At 46.0% G+C, this 19118-nt stretch overlaps 1 long non-coding RNA gene across 1 annotated transcript; it reads left to right on the plus strand.

The window, feature by feature from the left end:
• Positions 1-1236: 1236 nt before the first annotated feature.
• Positions 1237-17395, plus strand: LOC146059202 (uncharacterized). Its single transcript, XR_014470176.1, has 3 exons — positions 1237-1365; positions 2902-2987; positions 15935-17395. It is a non-coding gene; the product is annotated as an uncharacterized LOC146059202 (long non-coding RNA).
• The last annotated feature ends 1723 nt before the right edge of the window (positions 17396-19118 follow it).

The following is a 19118-nucleotide window of genomic DNA, read 5'->3' on the forward strand; positions in this document are numbered from 1 at the left end:
CATTACATTATCAATAAACTGCAAAGCTAAAAATAAATAAATAAATAAAATTAAGTGAAAAATGTTCGTCAAGATCCACTGACTAAACACTTGACTTAGGCATGATTAAAAAATTTTTTACATTAAAATGTGACATTAATATTTGTCAAATTTTAGGAAAGTGAATAATGCTGGGTGCCCACCAGGACGACTAGGACCCGATCCCATCAATCTAGATCCAATTCCATCCGAATGGATGTAGATTGTGTGGTGATCAGGCCCTTTTCTATCCCGGTGTGAACCGATACCGATCCGATGCGCGGTCCCGCGGGTTGGTCGTTCTTCAGGTCCCACCTGCTGCAGGTAGGATCTGAAGGACGACCATACTCCCGGGTGCGGGACGCCATCGGATCGGACCCGCTCACGGTACACATTGTGAGCGGGTCGGAAGAAAACACTGACGACCCGCTCACGATGTGCATCGTAAGTGGGTCGTCCTGGTGTGTTCCCCACATTAGACTAAAACCAACTTTAAAATTCCTAATGAAATTAACATCTGGGGAAGCTTACCGTCACTGGTCAGGTAGATGTCCTCCTGCGCCAGAGGTGTGCCCACCACACGTAGAGTGCCGCTGGTATTGGGGGGCTTCACAGCACTCATGGGCTGGACCATGATCCTCCTCACTTTAACAGACTTGCCTGTCTATAAGGTGCAGAGGAGGAGACACCATGAGCTGTGACTACATAACTCTAAATAACAGTGCAGTCACTTTTTACCATAGAAGCTATAGAACAGATCAGGGCAGAGGAATCAGCTGGAACGTCACCATTGTGGCTTATAATTCATTGTTATAACTATTACTACCGACGTCAGCAGTTATAATAAGATCATAGCAATGTATAATGATGGAGATTAGATCCGCTCAGCTTGTTTTTGTTACTGTATTATCACCAATTTTCATATAGTCTCACTAACATACAGGGGCGGGCTGGGCCGGGGGGCAGGGTGCCATCGGCCCCCCAGGCCGCTCTGGCAGGTGTGCTGTGGGCCGCGGCCGCCGCCGCCTTACCGTTTTTTGCACTGCCGGCGGCCATGTTCCTGTGGTCTTTTAAAAGATGCTTGTGGCCACAGGAACATGGCCGCCGGCCTCCACAGCTACGTGGAGGAGGGCCCGGCCGCCTGTCACTGTGCACACACAGACAGGAAGCAAGTCTGTCTGTGTGTGCATTGAGAGGAGAGCTAGCAGCCGAGGCTTCACTGAAGCTGGCCCCGCCCACCACAGGCTCCGTGTGTCAGCCCTGCTCTCACAGCTCCTCTCCTCTGCCTGGGCTGTGCAGTCAGTGTGCTGACTTCCTGCACGTCCCTGAAAGGAAGAACACAGGCATGTGAGTGCTGCTGGTACTGAGGGAATGGGGTCTGTGTATAATGTGTGTAATTGATGTATTGTGTGTGTGTACTCGCTGGTTGTAATATGGGGGGGGGTCTCTGTATAATTTTCTTTTGTGTTGTGTGCAATGTGCTGTGTGTATTGAGTTTAATATGGGGGGGGGGGGTGTCTGTGTATAATTTACTAGTGTGCAATGTGCTGTGTGTATGGAGTATAATATAGGGGGGGGGGGGTCTATGTATAAGTTACTAGTGTGCAATGTGCTGTGTGTATGGAGTATAATATAGGGGGGGTCTGTGTATAAGTTACTAGTGTGCAATGTGCTGTGTGTATGGAGTATAATATAGGGGGGGTCTGTGTATAAGTTACTAGTGTGCAATGTGCTGTGTGTATGGAGTATAATATAGGGGGGTCTGTGTATAAGTTACTAGTGTGCAATGTGCTGTGTGTATGGAGTATAATATAGGGGGGGGGGTCTGTGTATAAGTTACTAGTGTGCAATGTGCTGTGTGTATGGAGTATAATATAGGGGGGGTCTGTGTATAAGTTACTAGTGTGCAATGTGCTGTGTGTATGGAGTATAATATAGGGGGGTCTGTGTATAAGTTACTAGTGTGCAATGTGCTGTGTGTATGGAGTATAATATAGGGGGGGGGGGTCTGTGTATAAGTTACTAGTGTGCAATGTGCTGTGTGTATGGAGTATAATATAGGGGGGGGGGTCTGTGTATAAGTTACTAGTGTGCAATGTGCTGTGTGTATGGAGTATAATATAGGGGGGGGTCTGTGTATAAGTTACTAGTGTGCAATGTGCTGTGTGTATGGAGTATAATATAGGGGGGGGGGGGTCTGTGTATAAGTTACTAGTGTGCAATGTGCTGTGTGTATTGAGTATAATATGAGGGGGGGGGGTCTGTGTATAATTTACTAGTGTGCAATGTGCTGTGTGTAATGTGGGGCTGTGTATAATGTACTATGTTGTGTGTGTGTGTTAATGTACTGGGTGCAATATAGGGGGTTGTATATTGTATTGTGTGCTGTGTGTGTACTGGGTATTATAATGTACTATGGTGTTGTGTAATATGGGGGGCAGCCTTGCCTCCAACTTTTAGCCCAAGTCCCCCGCTGCTCTGCAAATTGAAAGGAAATTGGCTTGAAAGGAAGGCTGGTAGTCCCGTGGGAACAACAGAGCATGTGGCCTTGCCCTAAGTAGCGTGTAACCCCGCCCCAAGCAGCGCATCATCCCGCCCCAAGTGGTGTGTCTGTTACCATGCTTACATACAGCCCTATCTTGCTCACATCCCCCTCCCCCATCCACGGCACCCCTGCCCCCCCCTCCCTCACAGGTACCCCTCTCCTACTAACTTTTTCCTCACACTACCCCATCCATGGCACCCCTGACCACCTCCCCACCTACACATGTACCCCTCTCCTGCTCACTTTCCTCATATCCCCCTTTCCCCATGGCACTGAGGTTAGAGCTGCTGGTTCGACTATTGTAGATGTACATTTTTCATTGCTGTCTCCTCTCCCAGGGCATGACTCTGGCATGAGCGCCACCTGACTGTTGACGTCTGACATCGGCAGATCCAGATCCCCATGGTCACCTCCATGCTGCCTGGTTAGTGCTCTCTGCTGCAGCTGCTTTCCAATACCTCTCTCTCTCTCTCTCTCTCTTCACTGACACCTTCTGTCTCACCCCTTCTCTCTCCCCCTCTCTCACCGCTTCGCTCTCCTCCTGACACTCTGGGGGACATTTACCAAAATGGATTCGTAAAAAAAAGGTGTATTCGTAGGCAGAAATACACCTTTTTTTTTTTTACGAATTTGTATTTTCGGGATTTACAATCCCAAAAATACAACAATTCGTATTCCTAAAGATGGAACATTCGTATTTGTATTTACAAATACGAATGTCTACACCATCGATAGGATACGACAGAAATCACCATTCAAAAGAATGGTGGTTTCTGATTTACTAAGCAGCCGTATGGATAATACGGCTGCTAAGTGGTGTGAAACACCCACGCAAATACGACAGGAAAATAGAACACCATTTTCCTGTCGTATTTGCTTTAAGCCTGCACGGATCAGTCAGATCCGTGCAGGCTTCAGTGTAAAAAAAATAGAAAAAAAATTAAATATAAAAAAAAAACGGCGTGGGGTCCCCCCCACAGCCGTAACCAGCACCAGGCTGACGGAGCCTGGAGCCGGTAATTAAAAATCAGGGAACCCGACAAATAGGGGTTCCCCGATTTTTAACAACCAGCCCCAGGCTCCTGCTCTGGGGCTGGTTCCCAAAATACGGGGGACAAAATGAGTAGGGGTCCCCCGTATTTTAAGAACCAGCCCCAGGCAAACCAGCCAGCAGGGTAATGCCACAGCCGGGGGGAGACTTTTTATGCAAGTCCCCCCGGCCAAAGCATTAACCCTACCGACCAGTCAGCCTAGCCAGGGGCCCTGGAGGAGTGGGGACCCCCCAATAAAGGGGTCCCCCCCCTCCAGGACTTACCTGACCAGGCTGAAGCCTGGTGCTGTCCTCGATGCCCCTGGGCGGTGGGCATCGAGCTGATAGTGGTGTAAAAAATAGAACAAACTATTGTTTTTTACTGTGGCACTACAAGTGCCAGCAAGCCTCCCCAGCAAGCTGGGACTTGGAGAACCACAAGTCCCAGCCTGCTGGGCATTAAAGGGCCCGCTGGGTCTTGTAGTGCCACAGTAAAAAAAATAGTTAAATAAAACACACTGACACCCATTTTAAGTAAAAGTTTAATACACACATTACATACATACTGATACTTACCTTTCTTGATCCCGTAGGTAGCCCTGGTCCTGATGTCCTGTGTTGTCCTCCAGGTCCATGTCGGCTGTCTGCGTCGTCCTCCAGGTCCATGTCGACGGTCCGTGTCGTCCTCCAGGTCCATGGCGGTGTCCGGGTCCGAAGAAATCCATGTTGGAGCTGTGGAAGGAAATCCTACTCACCTGGTCCTGCGCTGAAGAAGTATTCTCTTGATCCGACGTAATCCAGGTAATGTTGAAGCTGTCGCCGGTCCCCGCTGTCTCCGCTGTCTCTGCATCGCGCTGAGGAGAGATGCTGAGATGTTTCATATTCGGCGCCTCTCCTCAGACTGAATTCTATTGGCCGCCTAGCAAACGGGGATACCACCCCGAAACGTCGGACACCTATGCACGTTTGGTTGCTGTGATGTGAATTAAATGCATTGATTTTCCTCAACAAGACTGCCAGTGCCGCCATTTCTTCCTCTAACGTAGTTACTTGTATCGGAAGGCACGACAGCAGAATACTTTCAAGGGAGGAGTGCCGGTCCGCTACTACTGTCTATATATATATATATATATATATATATATATATATATATATATATATATATATATATATATATATATATATCCAGGTTTGTTGTTTGGCACTCTTGGATAAATAGTCAATTGCCGGGGTGCCTCCACAAGTTTTGGATACGTATAGCGCAACTACCCCAGGTTGCCCTGGGAATAAAGAGCGGCACTCTCCGGGCTTGTAACAAAGATTTTAGTGGTGCAAAAAATCAAATGTGTCACAGGTTCGGGCCTCCAATGACGTCAGACCACCTCTCCATTGGCTGTCAGTGAGACCAGCCAGGGAAGCTTCAGCGTCCCGACCAGCCAATGGAGAGGTGGTCTGACGTCATTGGAGGCCCGAACCTGTGACACACCCCCGGAAGTGCGGCGCACCAGCTACGGGGAACGGAGCACACATGCCTTACAATCTCTGGCATAAAAGGTATGCATGTAACTGTATTCTGCTTCTTCTTTTTGCACAATCACTCTTGCACTTTAGATGTCCGTCCTGATGAAAAGGCTGACAAAGCCTTGAAACGTTGATGTAAATGTGACAACCATTTGATTTTTTGCACCACTAAAATCTTTGTTACAAGCCCGGAGAGTGCTGCTCTTTATTCCCAGGGCAACCTGGGGTAGTTGCTATATATATATATATATATATATATATATATATATATATATATATATATATATATATATATATATATATATATATATATATATATATATATATATATATATATATATACACATTGTAAAAGCTCCGCACACACTAAATTAACGCATAATAAATAGTGGAGATTTGGTGCATGATTTGATCAATGCATTTAAGCCTGCAGCCCCCTTCACGGGACCCCACTTTTCTGCAGGTCCTGACACTATCGCTCAAAATGACTACAATACACATAGCTATCACATCAATGTTTGATTCCAGGCATGCTATCTGGTCTGAAGCTCACAGCACACTTTGCTTTTATATGTGAGCAGTTACCAACACACATGTCACTAATCATCTAGGGAAATGGTTAACATAAGCTATGGAGTCTTAGCTAAAACAGGGTGCATGAGAGAATGTGACCACAATAAGACTAATTTAAAAAATTAATCTAATAAACAATATATACACTAAACATCGGCACTCACCTTTCCTAGTTTTGGGGTGCCCTATGGCTTGTGACCACATTGTTTAAACAGACATTGGAGGTGCTCTGCACACACTAAATTAACTGATAATAAATAGTGGAGATTTGGTTCATGAATTGATCAATGCATTTAAGCCTGCAGCCCCCTTCACGGGACCCCACTTTTCTGCAGGTCCTGACACTATCGCTCAAAATGACTACAATACACATAGCTATCACATCAATGTTTGATTCCAGGCATGCTATCTGGTCTAAAGCGCACAGCAAACTATGCTTTTATATAAAAAACAAAGGCTGAATGTCAGCACTCCACTTTCTATATGACAGGTGTCCGATTTGACTTACTCCAGATTGGACAAAAAGCTCTTTTCTAGATTCTTGGACTTCTCTTTTAATTAGGGATGACCATCGGTGTGGTTGCCATCGATGGCGATATTTCATGTAGTCATCGATGGTAGCCATCGGCATCTACAGTAAGTAATTGTGGTTTCACCAACCGATGGTCATCCCTTTTATGTGACAGACTGGCTCATGGGCCAATCAGTTCCAGGGGCCAAGAATCACACGTGTTATGTTGCACCATCGATGAAGGTAAACATCGGATTCTCCCTATTGATGCTAAAAATGTTTTATTCAACATCATCCAGAAACCATCAATGACTATGAATCATCGATGGTTGTTGGCCATCCCTACTTATTTTAGGATTGCTATCACCTTTCTTAACAAGTAACTAGTTAAACACAGGTGACGGCAATTATAATATCAGAGGGAAGCGCAGGAGCAGAGCATTGTGTCCCTCCTGGAAAGGGTCATGTTGGGAGAAATCCCCATCTTACATCCTGCGTTTCCCTTGGTATGAGGGTCACCAGCAGGGGTGCCAGATCATCCCTTTAATAAGCACACATATGAATTACACAGGTCCCAGGGGTCAGAGTTCATACCAACTGTCATTACATCCAATGAGCAATCAAGATATTTTTAACACAGGATTTGGGGCTACACTTGACTACTCATCGGACATAATGACAGTTGGCATGAGCTCTGACACCTGTGACCTGTGTAATTAATATATGTTCTTAATAAAATGATGATCTGGCAACACTGGTCACCAAGTGGCATGCGCAGTTTGTGGCAGTTAGAGTCAGGCAGGAGGAAGATGGGCAGGAGGCAGCTACTGGCAGGAGAAAGGCGCACACTGCAGGGAGCCAAAAAGATGAGAGGGGGTACAAACAGGAGCATCACCTGCCCATGTATCCCTAATGCTACATACAGGGAGTGTCACCCGCCCATGTACCCCTAAGGCTACATAATAATATACCATATAGTGGTCGCTGGCATTCAAAACATTGGAATTCCCCCCATAGAGTTGAAGAGCAGCATTACCCTTTTTTTACCCATATTTAGGCTACAGAAATGGACAAATCACCCCCCAATCTGCCCAGAAACTCCCAATATCGGCTGAGCTCCCCCTATGGTGGCCTATGATAATTCTATGAATGTGCAAAGTACAATCCATAAATATAACAGCGCACTTACCTTCCTGCTGGGTGCAGGGATGTACAGTTTACTGCTCATGCAGCCCATAATGTCAGCTGTAGTAATAGGTAACCACTAACTCTCAGAATAATCCCAAAATTTAGAGATTAAGCACCAGAGAAAAAATATGCTTCTTCTCCTGCTGCTGCTAGAAAGTCCTCTGCCACAGAGCATTTGTGATGTCATAATGATGTCATGGGACAAGATGGCCGCTATGCAGTTCAAATGTAAAGCAAAATAGTCTCAAATTGTGTTTAGGGATAAGTGGGGGAAGAACAGCACACATCCCAACTGTACTGATTCACAGGCCTCAAAGGGGAACAGGGAAATGTACAAATAATCACCTTTGTCTCTGGTTCTACCATCAAACCTATGGATTTTGTATTCAGCGGTTTGGATAATAATTGGCGGGTGGATGTAGGGTGTAGGGGATATCATATGTAACAATTGGAAGAAAATTTTATTATTTGGTCGCCCCCTCCCCCCCCCCCCCCAGACGGGGGGGGGGGGGGGGGGCACACTCACACACACCAAATGACTGCCTTGGGAACAGGCAGCGGGGGTCTGGGGACTGGAGTAGGTCCACGGCGCTGCTGCAGGGGGAGGGAGATGTAGCTTCCCCCATGGTGCCGCTGAGGAGACAGGCAGGGCAGGTCCCGCTCCAGCGCGTATCGCTGGGCGCGCTGTGTTCATCACAGTCACAGACACTAGAGGTCAAGCCCACCTCTAGTGTCTGTCTTCTTCAAGGTGGCGGCCATCTTTGGAGTGGCCGACACACGCAAAGATTGCGGCGCTAGCTCCCCGCTGCTGCCGCTGCTTGTGTAGGCTGCTCACACTAGCGCCCCTCCAGCGCCCGGTGCGCGTGACCCCCCAGCCCCCCCTAGTTACAGCCCTGTCTTACGTCAGTGTTAGTGGGTCTTCTAACCATAACATAACACCGTCATCCAGTCACCTCTATATACTGATAAAACATTGGGATATTTGTAGCACAGAAGTACTGTTACTATGAGGGCAACATAGAAAGGGGGCGGAGTGCGAGGATTAGACCCCAAGACTCCCCACATGAGCCATGTACCCCACCACTATGAGCATGACCACACACCCTTTTTGTGTGCAATTATATGCTGCTAAGGGTCAACAAACATTATTAGTTTCACCATGGGGGAAATATTATTTTATGAATATATGGGGGGGAGGGGGGATAAACATATAATCAAAGTAGCAATACTTTATTAAATATTTTTATGACAGAGCAATTATTTTACAGTTTGAGTATCCCGTATCCGAGTATCCGTTATCCGAATTATTCCAAAAACCATACATTCCAGAAAGTGGGAAAAAAAAATTTTTTTTGTTAAAACTTACTGGGGACAACTGTAGCAGCATCACTGAGGACATGATATGTAACTGGCACTATATATGTACAAGATAATGATTGCTTGGCATTCAAATTCAGTGCCTGAGATAGGACACACATTTTGTTTCATGTTTTGAAACCTTGTTTTTTGAACAAATAAAATATATTTGTGTGTATTTCATGTGGTTGATGTGTTTATACAGCATAAATGCAAGATACTTCAAAATACATCATTGAAATATTAAAATATTCCGAAATACGGAATAATCCCTTATCCAAAATTCTGCTGGTCCCGAGCATTTTGGATAAGGGATACTCAACCTGTATTACAGAAATACAGAAATATACATGGCAGTCACATAATAAAATATTAATTGTTGCTCCCATCATAAAGACTTTTATTGCCCTATTAGCAAAAACATAACATTGGCCCTTATTCTGGTTGGTGCGGTAATATCCGCGTGCGTTCGTGCCGCCGATGTTTTGTGTCTGCGCATGTGCAGAGGCGTCTCTGCGCATGTGCGAGCGGGGCGTACGGCCAAATCCCGCATGAAATGTGAACACTCCGAACAGGGGGTGGAGGGGGGTGTGAAGGGCTATTTGGGCTCATTACCATATGCATACGCCCCGCGTTTCATGGGCGTTCCCATGAAAACGCTGGGCGTACGTATGGTAATGCGGCCGTGACGCAGGTGTAGGGGGCGGACATATGACATGGCCGGATGTCAGCTGCCCGCCCAGATCCCTGCTTTTGCATGGAAAAATGTCCGTGTGGTCTGAGGTTGCGGGAGCTGGTGGAGCACTCGGTCCTGCATTCATCGAATGATGGGGGAGGTTCCCTGAGATGGAGGAGGCGTATTCCATGAAAAATACACGTGCGGTCCGTTCGGCCAGCTTCTTACCGCGTACGGACGGAGTTGGCGATCCGTATGGAAGGCGGGGTTTTGCACACACGGTCCTGGCCGCATATTCGGATCCGGCACATTTAATAAACAGTGCTACCTTCACACAGAGCGCCTGTTACCTGAGTCTAGAAGCTGCTGGAGAAGAGTGCAGACAGACTACTCTGATGGGGGCGGGCATTCCCGGAATTAGGCCCCGCCCCCAAATACCCGCGAATCGCGGCAATTTGACACTGAGGATTGTATAGCCCCCGGCTGCCTCTGAGGAAGGTTTGTGTGGCTGGGAGCTTAATGATGTCGGCGGCCAGTGAAAAATTGGAGTAGCAGCGTCGGAGGGTTATCCTAACGCCACAGTGTTTTTTGCTGCTGCTGTTCTCAGGGAGGCACTGTTCCCTGCTGCTGCTTCCAGCTTTTTAAAGCCGCTGGCGGTGTTGCTGCTTGTGTGGGCGGGCGAGCGGGTGGTCAGGCGCTGCATGATTGCTTCTGACTTTTCCACATTTCGCCTCTCCCAGACAGCACAGTACAGCACACAGCAGCGTGGCCCTATCTACACAGTCACTATATACAGATCAGAGCCAATACCACAGTACATTGCAGTACACAGCAGCATGCCCCTGTATAAACAGTCTCTATATACAGAGCACAGCCAATACTATAGTACAGCACAGCACACCACACCACACAGCAGAGTGCCCCTATATATGCAGTCACTATATACAGAGCACAGCCAATACTACAGTACAGCACACAGCAGCGTGCCCCAATACACAGTCACTATATACAGAGCACAGCTAATACCACAGCACAGCACATAGCAACTTGTCCCTATATACACAGTCACTATATACAGAGCACAGCCATACCACAGTACAGCACAGCACACAGCAGCGTGCCCCTATATACACAGTCACTATATACAGAGCACAGCTAATACCACAGCACAGCACATAGCAACTTGTCCCTATATACACAGTCACTATATACAGAGCACAGCCATACCACAGTACAGCACAGCACACAGCAGCGTGCCCCTATATACACAGTCACTATATACAGAGCACAGCCAGTACCGCAGAGTACAGCACATTACACAGCAGTGTGCCCCTATATACACAGTCACTATATACAGAGCACAGCAGTACCACAGCACAGCACACAGCAGCATGCCCCTATATACACAGTCACTATATACAGAGCACAGCGAATACCACAGTACAGCACAGCACATAGCAGCTTGTCCCTATATACACAGTCACTATATACAGAGCACAGCCATACCACAGAGTGCAGAACAGCACGCAGCAGCATGCCCCTATATACATAGTCACTATATACATTATTATTATCGTAATATAAATTATTATTATTAGCGTTCTATTATTATTATTATTATTGTCATTAGCGCTACTTTTTTTCTTCTTTTTTTGGTCTTGCCATATGTAGCTTATGTAAAGCTGCAATAAGCAGAGGTAAGGACGTTGGCCACCTAGGAATATCCTCCCTTATACGTCACCTGAAGCTCATTCATAAGTACCTGTTAAGTTAACTGTGGCTAGAACCCTAAGCAGCCCAGTGCTACGCCTACTGCTGCCGCTACTGTTGTTGCTGCTGGGAGTTGTTCATCATCCCAGAGGAGAAGTCAGACCACCACTACTTCTTTCACTAAGCAATTGACCGTCCAACACTCCTTTGCGATGAGTATGAAGTATGAGAGCGGTCATCCTATGGCAAAGCGGATAACTGAGACTTTGGTAGCTATGTTGGTGTTAGACGCGCGTCCGGTGTCCGCCATCAGTGGAGTGGGATTTAGACGACTGAGGTGGTTTGTCTTCAGTACCAAATCCCATCTAGATTCCACTTCACTAGACAGACGATACCCAGGAAGTACAAAAACATTAAAAATAGTGTCCTCAGTGCCCTGAAAAATGCATTTGTACCCACTGTCCACTTAACCACGGACAAGTGGTACAAGTTGAACTAAGCACTATATGACTGTGACAGCCCACTGGGTAGATGCATCGCCTTCCACAGCAACAGCAGCACCAGTGACAGCATCTCCGAAATGTCAGCTCGTTCCAGGGCAGGCTACGCTGTATATTACTGGTTTCACTAAGAGACACTACGCCAAGAACCTTTTAGAGAAAGTGAGGGGAATCATTGTGCAATGGCTTACCCCACTTAGACTCTGCAGGGGATTTGTGGCATCTGACAATGCCACAAACATTATGCAGGCATTACATATGGGGAAATTCCAACATGTGCCATGTTTTGCACACACAATAAATATGGCGGTGCAGCATTTCCTGATCAGGGACAGGGGCGTGCAGTAGATGCTTGCGGTGGCCTGCCATTCTGCCACTGCCTGCCTAAGACTGGAGCACCAACAAACCCTTCTGAAACTGCCCTGCAATCCCCTTAAACAAGACGTTGTGAAGTGCTGGACCCCCACCCTCTATATGCTGCAGAGGATGGAGGAGCAACAAAAGGCCATTCAAGCCTACACAGCCACATGACATAGGCAAAGGAGCGGGGATGCACCTGACTCAAGCACAGTGGAGACTGATTGCTGTGTTATGTAAGGTTCTCCAACCGTTTGAACTTGCCACATGAGAAGTCAGTTCCGACACTGCCAGCTTGGGTCAGGTGATTCTCCTGATTAGGCTGTTGCAGGAGAAACTCGAGAAAGTGAAGGAGGAGCTAAAGCGTGGTGATTCTGCAAAGTATGTGGTTCTTGTGGGTGAAGCCCTTCATTCACTTTGCCAGGATACCAGGGTGGTCAGTCTATTAAAGTCAGAGGAATACAGTCTAGCCACCACGCTCGATCCTCGGTTTAAAGCTTATGTTGTGTCTCTGTTTCCGGCAGACACAAGTCTACAAAGATGCAAACACCTGCTGGTCAGGAGATTGTCATTTGAAGCTGACCATGACAGGGCAACAGCTCCTCCATCATTTTGTCCCTCACCTGTGGCTGCCAGGAAACAACTCAGATTTCCTAACTGACCTGCTGTGATGCAGGGAAGGCAGCAGCGAGTTTGGACATCTGGTCGGGACTGAAGGACCTGCCAACAATTGCTGACATGTCTACTATAGCTGCATACGATGCTGTCACCATTGAAATAATGGTGGAGGATTTCTTTGGTAACATAATCCAAGTAGGCATGTTAGACAGTTCATACCTGTTTTTGTTCATGAAAATGAATGATCAATTCTTCAATGAAGACCAGAAATTGCCTCCAGAGACTACAGAGGGACATGTAATGGTGGATTCCAGCAGGGAGCAATTGATAATCTGTGAGTATAAGGATGTACACTCTGAAGGGGGTGGGGAATTGGACGGTGAGGATGAGGATGACATCTTGCCTCTGTAGAGCCAGTTAGTACAGGGAGAGAGACATTGCTTTTTTGTGGGGGCCCAAACAAACCAATCATTTCAGTTGGCAGACTCGATCACTGAAATGATTGGTTTGTTAAAGACAGTGTGCATGTCCTGATACTATACAACATTTCAAAGGACAAATCCATCTTGCACCTCTTTTTTTCCTTTGCATTACAGATTCAATGCCGGCGCCCGCCAGATCCCGTGATACTGGGACGCACGCACTGGGACGCACACGCGCGGCGTACCACGGTGGCTGGGCAGCGTCTCCCTGCCCGTCTCCGTTTCAGGGAGATGGGCAGGGTTGGGGGGGGGGTCGGGGCGGCGAGGGGAACTGGCGGCGATGGTGGGGGAGGCGGCAGGGACCCGGGGCATGCTCACGGGGTGTGCGAGCGTCTCGTGTGCGCGCCCCTGGCGGGAGCCGGACGCTGCAAGAACTAGGCCGGCTCCATCTGTAGGTGCTCTTTGGGGCCTAGTTTTTCAAACTGCCATTCTGTCTGCCACTGCAGTGCCACTCCTAGATGGGACACGTGTTTGTGCCGCACACTTGTTTCAACCTTTTGGCCTAAAAACAATATTGTGAGGTGTTCCGAATAGACTAGAAATGAATGGAAAGGAATGTTATTGAGGTTTATAATAGCGAAGGAGCAAAGAAAACCCCAAATTCTGCAATTTTAGTGGTTTTTATGTTTTTTCCCCCCAAAAATGCAGATCCAAACCCAAAAAGATGGAAGGGTGGTGTGTCAAAACACATCCAGATACAAAACACGAAAAGTGGCTGGTGCACATGCCTAATTATTATACATGTGGTTTTTGGAACTTTTAAGTTAAAAAACTTTTATATATACAGTAAGATCTCTTACAAAGAATTATTACGTAGGCATTCCAGGTCTTTCATTGAACAGTAGTACAAGAAAACTATCTTTAACTATGGATTGTGTTTTAGCAGCACTAAAGGCCCATACACACTGGCGACTTTGAGCTGAAAACCAAGGCCCATACACACTGGGTGACTTTGAGCTGAAAGCCGCTCAAAACAACCTGTTTGACCAGCTTTCAGCTCAAAGCCGCCAGTGTGTATGCCCCAGCGATGAGTGGTGAGTGCTGTTGCGCGCTCCCGCATCATCGCCGGGAAAGCCGCTCCTCTCCCCTCCGTCAGCACCAGGCAGGGGGAAAGCCGCACAGTGTGTATGCACACTGGGAATAGTTGCGCAGTGTGTATGGACACTGTATGTGTGGCTAGAGATATTATACAATTTTTGAGGATTATTCATCAGATTACACATATGAGGGTAGAATCTTCTATGTTATCCAGCTGAATTTGGAGTCACCCATTGGTGCAGAATTTCCCTTTACTGTATGTGCAACAAGACGTACATCATCTGAGTAACTATCTGCAGTATGCTCCATCAAGCACTCATTGTTCATTATGCTTTTATTTAGTTTTAGAATACACACAGAAAGTATATAACCAAAATGCCAGCATGTATCTTATTTTACCTATTAATGTTAATTCAGCTATTTTATTATTCATGTTCTCATTAGTTAAATTACTTATTAGTACTACATTTTTTTTTTGCTTTGATTAGTAACTCTGCGTGGCACAACGCAAACCAATTCTTAGCCCATAGATATTTACATAAAGGTCAGATAATACCCAGCCGGAACATGGAGTATCATGTTCTGATGGGTAAGGGTCATAGGGTTGACAAGAGGAAGGTCCCCATGCATTAGGTCGGCCACGGAAGGTCCACATGCATCAAGGTCGACATGTCTGAAGGTGCACTTGGGTTAGGTCGACAGAGTCATTAGGTTGACAAATAAGGTTGCCATGGGGAAGGTTGACAGTCAAAAGGTCGAAATGGGTTTTTCACTTTTTTTGTCCCGAATGTCGGCACATGGGCTCACCACATCATCACCCAACCCCTTGTACCATGTATTATTAGCCAACGCATAACAGTACGGCTGGGTAGAGGGAATGATGAAGACCCCAGAAGACTGGAGACTCCACGGAAGTCTTGGATGAGCGTCAACCATGCAATAGAGCTTATGATCTCCACTTGATTTGGAAGTAAAGCAAAAAAGTCAGTAATTTTGTATGTTAAACAAATCATGTTGCTATGCTACCCCTGCAAATACATAGCCCTCTGCATTATACATTGGTTGGTAGGATGCTCTATTTAATACAATCACTGGGATGCTCCCTGTATAGTATTACAGTCAATGGTTGCTCTATATATTGTGTGGCCATCACTAAGCTGCTTTCTGAATTGTTTGAGTCACCAGAATGCTTCATGTACTGTCTGCAGACACTTGGATGCTCACTGTATTGAATGGAAGTTACTACTATTATCATTATGGTTCATTTGTATAGCAACACAAAATGACGGTGTTTTCAAGAGACTATTGTATAGTTTGCATCCCTAGTCACTTGACTTTACAGTATTCATCTTAAGCAGACAAATACACACACACCCACAAACACACACACACACACACACACTTTCTTAAATGCCTGTCTAATTGTTGATTATCCATTCAGATACAAGAACAGAACAAACTACTAGTGCGCTAACCTACTTTATTTACAATAAGTGGGCTTCTCATTATACAGCTATAATTACCTTCATTTTAAGCAAATCACTGCTCTGTGAATATCTTCCACAATTGCAGGAATTTAAATCGGGTATTTTATATCTCGGGTTTAGAGATAACGCACTAGGCAAAAATAAAAGTTTCAACATTAGAATCATTGGATGATTTCAACAACATCCAGTTTATCTATAAGAATATTAACTCCTATAATCTGTGACACATTATTTGTATTGCTGGTGTATAAACTGTTTTATGGCATTATGAATATTAAGAGCACAACAGATTTCAGTAGCCGCCACGTTGTGTTTTCTCGGAAGGAAGGAGGCCAGAAGCATTTTGAAGAAGTTACAACCACATGAAGAAGACGGTCACAGGGAACTGCGGAGACAGGAGAGAGGTGACTGATTAATTACAACACTCAGTAAGAAAGATGAATGGAGCACTCTATACGAACAGTCTGCTTTATCACTATGGATTATGGTGCATCATTGTTTGCTGTTAGTGATGTACACTAGCTGCATCAGCGCTTTTGTCCGATATACTGGGGGAAATTTACCAAAATGGATTCCCTAAAAATTCGTATTCGTATTTGTATTCGTAGGAAATACGAATGTGTACGAATGATAGTGATCTTGAAAAAGTCGTGTTCCGGAGTGTAAGTTACTACAAAGTCGTATTTTTAAAATTCGTATTTTCCGATGGTGTAGGCATTCGTATGTTGGTTTACGCATGTTTTCGTAGTGTCGTAGATTCGTAGGTGAAATACGAATGTCGTAGAGATTTTTGTCTGAAAAGCCCGTTATTTCACGAATTTGTCGTGAAATGAAATACGAATTTTCGTATATTCAACCACATGGCTCACTACGAAAATGAAACTACAAGCGTGATTGGTGTATCTCTTTTACACTGGGGAGGGCTCTCACACCCATATATAAGTCGTGGAGGCGCCAAAACTTGTTGTGGGTGTAGTTTGGAGTGTGTAGGAGAGAGGTGCAGTGGTGAGTTGTTTGGTGATTTTTGGTGAGTTTGTTCAAAGTGATTTCTGAGTGTGTATTGTTCTGAAATGCTATTGTTTGTCTTGTCCTTTTCAAAGTTTGTCCCATTAGGTTTTTTTTTTTTGTCCTATAGTCGATATTTGTGTGTGTTTGTGTGTGTGTGTGTGTGTGTGTGTGATGTGTTTTTCAAATGATAACACATGTGTTCCATTGAAGCTGGTGAAATACACTTTAAAATAGACCTTGTCAAGGAGGGTGTATTTTATTTCACGAATTTTTGTACGAATGGGAGTTGTTTACGAATCCGATTTTACAACTTCACGAATACGAATTTTTAGTACATGAGGAAAACACGCCTAGCCCATGCAAAAATCAGTCGTATTCTATCGATGGTGTAGACTTTTCGTACACATGCGTAGTCGTATTTTGATATACGAATACGACCTCAATATCACAAGCTCACGCCAAGATAATTTCCACGATAGTACGATTTTTTTTACTTCTTAAATTACGAATTCACGAATACGCCAGAAATTCACGACAATACGCCTACGAATACGACTTTTTTCACTTTTATTATACGAATCCATTTTGGTAAATGTCCCCCACTGTGTTCAATTAAATGAATATATTCTTTTTTGTTGGAGATGGTGATTGGAATTCAAACATGTTTATTTTTTGGCAATAAAGTTTAAATACTTTACAAACATTCGAAGCTAATAATGACATCCATAGGAGCATTGCTGAAAGACCATAATCACAAGGTTAATGTTGTAATGTATCAATGTTATACAATATAGGGTTAACAAATATATGATTAGGGATAACAATGGAGAGGGGTGTTATTCTGCCGCTCCAGGTTGTATTTCCTGCTGTTACTCTGCTTTCTTTTCTACCTTGTGCCCTGGGTGGCAGCAGTGGTCACACACCCTTCCTTATGGCCTTGCTTTAAAAAAAAAAATGTTGAATAAGGACGACTCCAATCTACTCCGACTCTTCCAAATCCCCCCCACCCTTATCCTGAGTTCATTAATGTGCACTTTCCTCTCCCTGCTCTTTGTTTCCTTCTCTACTATATACCCTTACTTCTTCCTCCGCTTTATACCTTAATAAACAGTCTACAAACTGCAAATAACACAGCTATAAAGACTCTGGGGTCTAATGTTATGTTTACAGTGTACTTTAGCCAGGGCTGCCGAGAGGTGTGCCGGACCCAGGTAAAATTTAGGGGGTGTGGTCGAATCACGCCCCAAAAATGTTTAGGAGGGAGTGAAAAAAGTTGAGGGGGGAGTGTTATTGTCGTTGTCGTCCCCCTCAGCAGCAGCATACGCCTACAGCATATACTATGCTGACAGTAGGCTCAGCATGAGCTCTCATGCTGTCAGTGAGACACTCACACTGAGCCTGCTGTCAGCACACCACATGCTGTACGTGTGTGCTGGTGCTGCTGCCCGGGAGGGACGGAGGGGGAAGGTATGGGGGGTGTCGGACCAGGGCCCCCACCGGGCCCCTCCAGCAAGCCCGGGCCCGGGTAATTAGTACCCACTCCCCCCCCCCCCTCTTGGCGGCCCTGACTTTAGCCCCTCCGTGTGCTATTCCTGTAATGTGCACCTCCACTGATTGCTGCCCCTGACACCAGCGACTTACGCAGTGCACCACAGATAGTTGCCTTTGGATGGTTCCTCCAGGGGCAGGATGTATTCAAATGGATTTTTCCATGCAGGGTATATCCTACTACTACACTAGTGTCAGTTTGCCCCAACATTGCTGCCTCATCTGATAATCTTGTGGATGGAATGAAAAACACATGGACCTGACATTTTTGTTGAGACCTTTTTTGGTTGCACAGAAAGCCCTCTGAAAAGCCAAGTATTTTTTTTAGTGGGCAGCCGACGTCCAGCCGCTGCTGCTTCCATGTGTCCGTGGCTGTTCATTGCCTGCTGTTCGGCTTTAGTGCTGAGAGTGCTCAGCTGCTCCACAGCGCTGAAGGGGAACAGCAGGCAATGAGCAGCCGCAGACACTTGGAAACAGAAGCGGCTGGACTCAGCAATGTTGGCTGTGGGAGCCGCTGGAGGAGAGGACAGGTCACAGCTACCACCTGAGCCGAGGATGGGACCCAGCTCCCGCCTGACAGCAGCCGCAGGGGAGTTTAGCCTCCTGGGCTGTGCAGCAGCAGGAGGAGAAAGGGCACTTGTGTATTATCTGGGCGCCCAAGATTTCCATCGGGTCCCATCGTACAATCAAAAATCGGGTCCCATCGCATCGCATGCGATATGATCGCATGCGATGCAACACGATTTTTAATTGTACAGGCACCCTGATACCTGATTCCTATGTTAAATGCCCCCCCAGACCCGATTTTTAATTGTACACCCACCCTGATGGGTCATTACTATGTTAAATGGCCCCCCATTGTTAACGCCACCCCACTATCAACGAAAACCCGAAGCGTGGCGAGCGTAGCGAGCCCGCAAGAGGCGGCGCTACGTATCCTCCAACCTTTTCA

The sequence above is a fragment of the Crinia signifera genome, chromosome 2 (genome assembly GCF_055691185.1).
Source record: "Crinia signifera chromosome 2, ASM5569118v1, whole genome shotgun sequence".
Classification (NCBI taxonomy): Eukaryota; Metazoa; Chordata; class Amphibia; order Anura; family Myobatrachidae; genus Crinia; species Crinia signifera.